The sequence below is a fragment of the Bidens hawaiensis genome, unplaced genomic scaffold (genome assembly GCF_021521415.1).
Source record: "Bidens hawaiensis isolate Kalapana, Puna unplaced genomic scaffold, B.hawaiensis_p1.1 tig00060857_1, whole genome shotgun sequence".
Classification (NCBI taxonomy): domain Eukaryota; kingdom Viridiplantae; phylum Streptophyta; class Magnoliopsida; order Asterales; family Asteraceae; genus Bidens; species Bidens hawaiensis.
The window spans coordinates 66587-75706 of record NW_027500947.1 but is presented as its reverse complement, the minus strand read 5'-3'; the positions used below and the strand labels follow the sequence as shown (position 1 = coordinate 75706).

Here is a 9120-nt window from a genome sequence, read left to right as displayed (position 1 = left end):
TTTGTATTATGTTTTTCTTGTAACAAAGGCTAAGGTGAATGAAGCAAAAGAATATCTTGAAGAGTTTGAGAGTGCAAAGAAACAAATGGATAAAATGTTAAGAAAACTAGTAAAAAAGAACATGCAGTCGGAGGAGTTTGAAGAACTTTGTAGCCATTACAGAAGTGCATTAATGATAAAGGTAGTTGAAGGAACAAATGGTGACGAAGATGTTACTGGTAAGTTATTTAATAATGTTTTTGATGACCTAAATTGTGAAGGTAAGATATTACAAAAATAATTTATTCGCTTATAAATCAATATTAATATTGTTTTTGAAAACATTTGAATGATAAAAAGAGTATTATGGGGTGGAAACAGATGTCCAAGAAGAGGAAAATCTAGGAGACGCAACAGAAGTAAGCTTAGACAATGACCAAGACGAGGATAATGTCAGTGGCGGTGGTTCGTGAAAACAAAACAATAAACAAATTGAAAAAAAATGTTAGCAGAATTGGAAGACACAAAGAGCAAAGATGATGTACACGTTGAAAAAGAAGACGAAGAAATTGGTTTGAGTGAAGACGAAAACATAGACGAGATGAATAGCTTTGAGAAATCAGAAGATGAAAGTAAGTAGTCATTTGTATTAAATCATAAAAAATTTAAGGTCGCAAATACATGTGTAGGAGAACATGATGTGTCCTATGTATGAAAAATTTGTGACAGGTGGAAAAAATGATGTGGACAAAATGGAAGTGGAAGATTTGGATGCCAATGGGGATGATAAAGCAACACAAGATGAGAGTACTAGGGATGATGATGATAGGTTGCCGGAGGATGAAACCGAAGACCCACAACGAGGTAACGAAGGAAGAACAAAAAGGGAAGATGTCATTAAACCAAAGACAGTAGGTAAGACCAAAACGTAAATAGTTGTTGGTTACATTTACAGTTTCAAGTTATATGTATTTGGATGTTGTAGATAATGAAGATTTTGAAACCAGTGCACCGTCTTTCAGTCTAGGGGTTTCACAAGTTGATAATAAATTAGAATTATTTATTACTTACTGATTTCGTAAAAAGTGTAAATTAAAAAGATATTACCAACATATATGATATGTTCTTTATGTGTTGCAGCAACACCAAAAAAGACCAAGAAAACTAATGATCCGGGAATTATTCAGCTCAAAAAGAAAAAGAGGATGACACGACAGGTATTCAAAAATATATTGTAGTAATGAATAAATGTAAACTCTGATAGTAACTATTTCTTTCAATTCTCGTAGACACACCAAAAAAGACAAAAAAATTGTGGATGTACAAACATCGTCGCCGAAAAACAAAGTAATAGAGGAACAAACAAAAGGTATTAAAAACAAAGTGCATATGTTTCAAATGTCTTTTTACTGTCAATAGGAAAATGAAAAGTGTATAAACAACCTCATTTTGGTATTGTATATGTCTGATAGCCACACCGAGAAAGAAAAATGTTGATGTAAGAAGCTCATCACATCAACCAGTCAAAGATGATCAAAGGAGAGGTATTAAAAAAACAGTTATAAAAAAAACTTAAAAAAAATCATTTTCATAAGTTATTTTTTAAGGAAAACATACTTTATATATTGTTGACAAATGTGTGCTATATGTAGTTGAGCCGATGAAAAGGGGAATAGATCCGAGCGGAGTTATTTCTTAAATGGAGAAAAAGAAGACGAAATTGAAGGTAGTGGGAGTTGGAGGGAAAGCTGAAAAAATGTCAACAATGAGTGGGGCGTTGGATATTGAAAGCAAGACAACGAGTTTGGAAGATAGAATATGAGACTACGTGATGGTTGAGGACGGAAATAGTGAAGAAACAAATAGGTAAGTTACTACAAAATAATGAGCGGGTTATTGTGGTGTCCGTTTTACTAACTCCAATGTTAATGAATTACAGAAAATGGGGATAGAAAATTAGTGGCCTATCGTCGAAGTAAGTGCAGTATTAAAATGTGGTTTTTAATTATAAGTTGAAAAAACATAAGTACCAAAAAAAGGTATTAACATGCAGTAAAATAATATTCTCAACGAGTCACGGGCTGAAAGCGATTGTGGAGGTGATTACGAGTTTGAACTACGAGCAGAGGATAGACAAGAAGGTTTTAAACTTGTGGTCGGCAGTATTGAATGAGAACATAACTTTCCATACACAAAAAACACCGAGAAGATACTTCCTAAACATAGAGGTGATGGTAAGTGTGTAATTGTTTTAAGGTATTTATTCCATATTTGTTAATTTTATAATTCTAAACAATACTTACTGATATGAAAACTGGATGAGGGGTTGATAGGAACAGTGGAATCGGACAAGAATGTGAGAGAAGCAAAGTTCGCCCAAAACATGTACATTTCAATGAGGTCAGACCTGAGTATATGTAGTTTTAAAAACATAGACTTGGTCTATTTCCCAGTCATGGAACACGATGAGTATTTTGTGGTGGTGTTCAATCTTAAGAAGCCGTCAATTTTCACAATTGACCATTTCCCAAATATGTTTCCGTTGGCAACAATACGGGACAATGATGTGTTCGAAATAAAAGACACCACGTACAAACTGGTAAGAATCTAGTTAATTAAAAAAAAGATGATAATTAATTTAGTTAAAATTAAACAAAAAATTGTAAATATGTTAACTAATTTATTAACGGTTTTCTAGAAGGACATGTTTGTGAGATATTTGGAGTCATTGAATCATCCAAAAAGTCAGGAGATAAAGGGGAGTAAGATTGAAAGAATTCAAGTAAAGTGGACAATCACAAACCACACGACAGAAGGTGGAGTGATGTTGATGAGGCATATGGAGACTTTCATGGGAGAGGGAGAAAAATTTGAAGCTGGGTTTGCCAGACAATGCATGAAGAAAAAAAGTTAGCTTAAAAGTTTAAGGAAAAAATTATTATCAAAAATTCTTTTGTCTGACTTAAACACTCTGAAGAAATAAGTTTGGATGGAGGCAGGAGGTAAGTGAAAAGATCTCATGACTTCAGTATGCTTTTGATTAAACTTGTACATTTTTTTTGTAAAACTTTAATTAAGTGTGGGGTAGGGTACTATGGTCTCTGAACATGATTTAAGTGGGGTAAATGGTTGGGGCAAAGACGTTACGGATGTGACGTCTGTTTTTGTGGTGTATTTTGTGTTTTAGTATATGACGGTGGAGACTATGATAGGTAGTAACTGTGGGCCCCTTATGTTTTTATCTTATGGTTTAATATGTAAATTGTGGATAAAAAGTGCCTTTGGAAATAGATATTAGGTGGCTCCCTGTAGCGTACAGTACAAAAATACTAGATGTGACACTTGGGTAGGGGTACTGTAGTTGGTTGAACACGTGGAACAGGAAACAAACAGTCATACAAATGTGGGGGGGGGGATAAACTTACTTTATTAAACACGATAAGTGGTACAAAAGTAGTTAGTTGAACACGTGATGAATAACCAAAAGGTATGGTAGGTTGACCAAACGATATTTTTATTTATCAAGAGAAAATGAACTCATAGGTTATGCCAAATAGAGGTGTCACCAAAATGATAACAGAAAATCTTACCTAAAAATATGTGATATTGAAAAAACTAGTTTGATTGGATACACTTTGATCGTGAAAAAGACTTTATATATACAATATGTTAAGTATTTTTACATAATATATGGGAAACCCATTGTATTGTGTGATATCTATGTTAACATATGTTTTTAGATATAATAAAACATATGTTATCCAACGTAACATATGTTTTTAATTAGAACATAACATATGTTATCCATGTTACAAAATATTTTCATTGTTACATAACATATGTTAAATCTTTCTACCTAACGTGGCATGCTCGAGTTTAAAACAAAAAAAAATCATCTAAAAGTAATAGGACTTCCAACGAAAGTTGTAGTAAGTAGTTGTTAAGTTAAAGGTGTATTTATATGGGATCCCTTTTTATAGTAAGTTAAATTAAAGTGTAGTTTCATTAAATTTTAAATAAAGATGAATGTATACTAACAGCTTACATTTCAAAAAAAATATCTAAAAAATATAATTCCAAAATAACCTAAAAAAAAGGAAAAGACTTTTTAGTATTACGAGATTCTTTCTTATTACATGTCTTCGTATATAAATGTTAAAAAAACAACACCTAATGTTAAAAAAAAGTATATTTTTAAAGCATATTTTACTATCTTGTACTTTTGGAAGTTAGATAATATTATTTTCAAGTTGGTATTCCTTGTAGGGTCACATTTACCTCGTGAATATACAAAAGTACTATGTAAACAGCTCTCCTACGTAGGATAAGACATATCAAGTAAAGATAACCTACTAAACTAGGATAAGATAACAAGACAACAATACGCATGTACGATGCACGTTCACCAGGAAACTTAACTTTAACATAACATCAGTTAACGAGGGAACAGACTAGTCATTATAGTAAAGTTCTTTTGAAAGAGTAAACTATGTAAGTATCCCAACCAAACTAAAACTAAGCTAAAAATAAGAGAAACAAAAACAACAAAAATAAAGTTAAAACAACAATAAGAATGTCCCTTTTGCGTGTTTGACGTCGCAAAACTTTGACATCATCTTCAAACTTGTTTTTTGATTCAACAACCCAGGGATGATTTGCTTTGAACGGTCACACATAGGCTGATCTAGTCAAACAAAATAACCCACTTGTTTTCCTGCAGTTTAAAAAAACAAAAACAAAAAATAAAAAAATACAAATATAGTGTGTTTTACATAATTATGCAGACAAAAGACATAGTATACCAAATGAGGACATGAATAAAAACTTCAAACAGGATTCAAATCGGTCCAAGACGTACGTAAGGTGGCAACCTTATGGCAGTAGCAAACATACATATTGTCGAGTCTGAGTTTTGGAATGTGCTTTTTGATGGCAGCCGTATAGAATGTGTTTTTTGGAATGTGCTTTTTGGATGGGTATTTAACAACAACTCAAACTCAGTGGGTGGAGAATAAAAATGTTATAATAAAAAAAGAAAGTAAATGCAAGAGAATATGGTATGAGGGAAAAGTAGATAGATCAATTAATTGATGGGGCCTTGACACATTCCCCAATAATAGTACTACAATTAAAAAACAAGATACAATCTAAACATAGGAGAATGAACAAAAAGTACAACATAGTAAACATACATTGGGAAATTCATTACGGACCACGTAATACATTTAAAAAAACTAAAAATGCCCAACATAGAGTACATAAAGTTAGATAGTTTCAACCATCTAAACTGAGGGTGTCACGAACTAACGAACAAAGTAGAAATGTTTGCAACAGTGACAGAAGTCAAAAGACGGTGTCGGGTATGGAAACAGAGTGGTGATGTTAGGGAGGAGATTGTCAAAATCATATTAAAACATCCATTCGTCATCATGATGTTGACCGCAGGGACTTGAATTTCTTATGCAACTTTGCTCAACTTTGGGCCTCTCAACCTTCGGGGTTTTGTACTTAAACTCTTCAACTTTAGGTTCAACGAAATTTGGGTGAATTTTGTAGGAAGGTAGGTTCTCTCTTTTGATCACAGGTTTAAAGTAAATTCTGGAAGACGACTCTATTTTAATCTTAGAAAGAGGAACTAATCTACGTCGAGGTGCAGACATGATAAATATTGGAAAAGGGGATATTGTAGAAAACATGAGTTCAAGTATCTCCATCTCCTTTATATGATGAAAAGATGAAGGAGGTTAGATGAAGATTTGATGTGTTAATAAATATGGTGGTAAATGTAAGTCCAAAGGTCAAATGGTAGTTAAGTCCCAAAGGTTAGAGAAATAAATTTATTAAAAAAGAAAACGTAACAAAAAAGGAAGTTGAAAAAAACAAAAAAAAATAAAATAAAATAACCATTAAACAAACTTGCAATGTCATATATGATCCCTATGTAGTAATTAAGAAAGAGCATGCTAAAAATTATAACAAAATAAGAATCAAAACCTAACATGCCTTCCTAAGAAATTTATTTATTAACCCCACCATGAACTACCTAAACATTGTCACTGGTTTCTGGCTCTGCCAAGACGTTTTCTTCTTGTTCTTGGGATTAAAGGATAATTACGAGAATCATGATGAACATACTCACCACAAGTACGACATAACCTTGCGACTTTACCTGCCTTCTCGACAATTTTCTCCGACTCACCCATCACTCGACGAACCTTGCCACATCCTTTTGTCCGAACAACATCTGGATTCTCAATAAAATCATCACCTTCGTTGACATTGCCAATAATTTCTTCAAAAACAGATTCGTTGTCATCTACGGCATCCGCATTTCTTAAACTTTTTTCAAAGAAGAAAGATTTTAATTCTTTTATCTTCATAGCTAAAGAGTTTAGACCTTCAAAGTCAACCCTCAACATGCCAACACACTGACTTACCATCTCCAAAACCTCAAAACGTAAAACACTTTGAGGATTGGAATCCACACTAAAACGATTTGAAAGTGAGAAAACACTTCTAGGTAGAACATCCCGTTTCCACCTATCACTTACATACTTCAAGGGGATCTTGTCAACTTTTTTAACCTATAACACAAAACACATGGCGGCATAAAAAACCAATACGAGTGAATCCCATACAAGAACAAGAGGCCGAGTTGTTAGCAGGATCAAAGTTAACCTGTAGGATAAAAATAAAATGTATGATTATAACATATGTTAACGTAGACTTCACTTATAACATATGTTTTGAGGTAAACGTATAACATATGTTAACAACAAAAATTATGTTAAAGTGACCAAACTTGATCCTTAACGTACTAGAAAACGTTGGTTATGTTCTTTCTTTTGTCCAAGTGTGTCACGAAATATAAAACATGAGCATCAACAGATTCAGTATTTGTAACATAACAACAATACTTCCATTTCATTATCTCCTTTCTAACTTCATTAAATATGGTTTGAGTGTACAACTCAAATGCATGTTTCTCTATTTTCTCACCAGTAGTACTTTTAAATGAAACAGATGAAGTCTTGTACTCACAACTTCTTTGAGAGTAACGTTGACTGTATAGTCTAGACTCCAAAGACAGCATAAATTGGACAAGAGTGTTAGCGCTAGTTGAGTTGACTTTAAATGTTGCATTAGAGCTTTCACACGAGATGTAGTCTTCATCAAACAACAAAAAAGGATCTCTCAAAAATAAGCAAGAACCCAACGATCATAGATCTCAAACATATCAGTCAACCACTCGTTGTCTTGTAAACCAAACTTCTCAATAAGATAGTGTCATCTGGACTCAAATGTATCAGGGATGATAAACATATTCCAAACCAAACGATGTATTCTCGAACGAACGTTAGTATTCTGAATAACATCATCAGATACCTAATGTAAAAAAGAAACAAAAACATATCAAAAAGACAAAACACAGATATCAACAAAAAAAGTCAACGCTCAAATTGAAGATAATAACCTTGGCCGGAAATTTCTTCATTGTGTGCCACATGCAAAGCGTATGACGTGACTCAGAAAATACCTGAACTATTGTTTGCCACATAGAAGGATCCTGATCACTTAAAACTAGCTTGGGCTGTTGGCCATAACAATTAAGAAATGATTGAATCAACCATTGGTAATAGTCAATAGTCTCACTACTGATCAAGGCAGCTCCAAAAGTAACACATTTTTTGTGGTGATCTACTCCAGTAAAGGGAACAAATATCATTTTATACCTGGAAAAGTAAAATTTGTTAACACTTAAAACATATGTTTTAATGATTAAGGTACATAAGATAAGTGAAAAAACGAAACGTGAAATCAAATGACTGACCTATTAGTCTGATAGGTGGCATCAAAAGCCAAAACGTGACCAAAAGCTTTATAATTCAATTTGGATATCTCAACAGCCCAAAAGATAGATCTTAACTTGCCATTTTCAATTGTAAAATCAAAAAAGAATTCGGGGCAACACTCATAACGATCTTTCAACCGGTCAATAACTAACTGTGAATCCCTATCACCTATGAAAATCCTCATTCCATTATAAAAGTTCTTGAAATCAATAGGTGTACCTCTAACGTTATGATAACCACCCTTTATTGAGACAAGTAAACGATGAGCAACAGTAGGACCAATTCTATTTAAACTCATCTGGTGGATAATTTTTTTGGTTGAGAATGAAAGCTTTCTAGATATCTTAGTCAAGTCACGGTTAATAGTGTCAACAAGATAATGATTGTGATCTTCTACAAACTTAGATAAAATAAAGTTACATGTTTCACGACAAAATGAAACACCTGCGTGAGCCTTGCAATCAGTTACGGTAAATGTCTTTTGCCAAACATACATTGACGGTTCAGACATGGAATCAAAGGAACGTTTGCTTTGGGGGGTACCGTACTTATTACACCTCAAATACTTGTGTGTAACGAATCCTTTCTATTTCTTAGTCTGCCCTTTGCGGACCAAAAAACCAGATTCTGCAGCATACTTATAATACATAGTAACAACATCTTCCCATGATTTAAAAATAGTGCCTTCAAAAGGTTTTAAATTGTTATCAGTCTTTGGACACCAAAACTTCGACCCATTAGGAGAATAATAAACATAATAAGCATCCTCTTCTTGAAGAGTTGTTGGTTCTATGAAAACAGGAGATACCACATCTGTTTGGCCTAAGGATGTTTGGTTGTTAAAGGCATTCTCTAAAAAAAATTATATAAATATAGTAGACAAATGGAAAAATAATGCTTCAAAAAGAAAGGATTTTAAGTTATAAAAGCATTAAAACAAATGGAACCCTTAAAAGAAAACCATTTATAAACAAATGGATTAGAATAATAAAAACTAGACTTATAACATTAAAATGAGTTAATGAATACTACCTTGACTGGTGGGACTAATTAAGTGTTTCAGGAAAGTATTTGAAGTAGACTGATCAAAAGGTATGTTAAAAACTTGTCTGCTAGGAGTAGTTAATGTGATATCGTCACTTTAGCCGGTTGGAACATCCATCACAATAAAAGAAAAATGGGTGAAGGAAGGTAGATAACATTAATGTGAGTCTTAAAATTGTATTTACAATAGAAGAAGTAAACATAATATAGGGGGGGAAGTATGAAATGACAATCTAGTGAACTA

At 33.0% G+C, this 9120-nt stretch overlaps 1 pseudogene; it reads right to left on the bottom strand.

The window, feature by feature from the left end:
- Nucleotides 1-6032: 6032 nt before the first annotated feature.
- On the bottom strand, nucleotides 6033-8481 carry LOC143603135 (protein FAR1-RELATED SEQUENCE 5-like; annotated as a pseudogene).
- Between the last annotated feature and the right edge of the window lie 639 nt (nucleotides 8482-9120).